The following is a 2,065-nucleotide window of genomic DNA, read 5'->3' on the forward strand; positions in this document are numbered from 1 at the left end:
TCGGTGGGAACTGTTGGGCTTCTGTAAATATCATCACAAAGAGCAGCACTAGGCGACAGAGGCAAGGAAAAACTTCCTTTTAAGAGGCAGAAACCTCGAGCAGAACCATGGCTCAGGGTGGGCGGCCATCTGCCTCGACCGGTTGGGGGGAAGGAGAGAGAGGGAGAGAGAGAGAGAGAGAAAGAGATTTAACAATACATTTATTAGAAAGAAGATTCAAAAGGTTACAAAACTCGTTTGATCAATGGCGGTTTGTACAGCGCTCTCCACTCAGGTCCAACACTGTCACTAAGACCTAAGTGAGCTCTCCATGGAGTGTCAGCTCTGTCATTTAATTTATCCCTCTGCAAAATTTTGACAAAAGTTTTATACATCAGTTTTCTGTTCACATCTTGTTAAGAAAACTCAGAGGAGATATCACTTTTTAAAAATGGTCCTGTGCAGTTCTTAAAATCTGGGGAAATGTTCACTGAATGGAAAACATCATTCTCATCAGGTTCAACAGAGCCGTCACAATACTGGTGCAACAAAGTCCGCTCACTGCCCGTGAGAGCTTCTCTCCATTTGCTAAGCAACAGAGCGATAACACGAGTCGAGTTCACCTCTAGACGGGAGGCAAGAGGAGCTGCATCGTCCAAGCCCGCTCCTGCAAGCTGAACTACATGTCCCAGACTCACAACATTAGAGAGACAGAACCGCCTGAGAAGAGTTGGCCGCACCTGACAGACTGCACTGAACCGTGATCCATAAGTGACTGGTTCCTGAAGCAGCCAGTATAGTGAGCTGTGGTGCCCCAGCCTCTTCTTTACCAGCAAGCTCCACACCTTAAACAGTCCGCGATAGAAGACAGGAAGTTCTTTGATGTTAGGCTGCTTTAAGTCCATCAGAAATAAACCTAACTGACCCAGGATAGTGCAAGCCAACGGCCTCCACATCAAATCAGTAGGACCACACAGAAACCTCTGTAGGAACTGCAAACGGAAGGTAGCCCCCCTGCTGCTGAGGTGGATCAGGCCCTGTCCTCCATCGTCCTTTGGTAAATACAGCACACTCTGAGGCCCCCAGTGCAGTTTGTCCCAGAAAAAGTCAACAAGAAGGGCCTGGATCTTTGACAGCAGGTCAGGTGGGGGGGTCAACACAAGACAGGCGATGCCATAAAGTGGACGATACCAGATTATTAGCAATAAGGACTCTGCCTCTGTAGGACGTCTTCATCAAAATCCACTTCCACCTTGTTAAATGACCTTTCACCTTTTCTAGAACATTCTCCCAGTTTTTCAAGCCAAAGGACTGATCACCCAGAAAAACACCTAAATATTTGAACCCTCCGCTCTTCCAGATTAACCCCCCAGGCAAGGTTAGCTGTTCCTCCAGTACACCTTCAACACACAGAGCTTCACTTTTGTCCCAGTTAACTTTGGAGGATAAAAAGCCAAACTGAACTACATCCCTTACCAACATGTCAATTTCCTGCTGAGTATCCACTAGGATGACCAGGTCATCTGCATAGGCTGACAGCTTTAAGGGTGCATTACAACCTGGAATGGTCAATCCCTGAAGATCCCCTCTTAGTTTATGCAACAAAGGCTCAAAAGCTAAAGAATATAACATGCCAGAGAGGGCACAACCTTGTCTAATTCTCCTTTAAACTTGAAAAGGAACACTTAAACCACCATTAATTTTCAACACACTCTGAATGTCACAGTATAAACCTTAACTTTTATCAATAAAACCAGGACCAAAACCAAAAGCACTCAAAGTGAGCTGTAAATAGTCATGCTCAACACAATCAAAAGCTTTTTCTTGATCAATAGATATGATTCCAGCTTTGAGGCCAAACAGCTTACAAATCTCTAAAAAGTCTCGAATCAAAACAATGTTATCAGAAATCAACCTGCCAGGTACACAATAAGTCTGATCACAGTGAATCACTTTCTCCATCACTTTGCTCAGCCTGGTTGCCAACACCTTAGAGAGGAGCTTATAATCTGAGCAGAGCAGTGACACAGGTCTCCAGTTTTTGATAAACTGCAGGTCACCCTTCTTAGGCAGCAAAGTAAGGACC

This window comes from Micropterus dolomieu, linkage group LG02, assembly GCF_021292245.1.
Source record: "Micropterus dolomieu isolate WLL.071019.BEF.003 ecotype Adirondacks linkage group LG02, ASM2129224v1, whole genome shotgun sequence".
NCBI lineage: Eukaryota > Metazoa > Chordata > Actinopteri > Centrarchiformes > Centrarchidae > Micropterus > Micropterus dolomieu.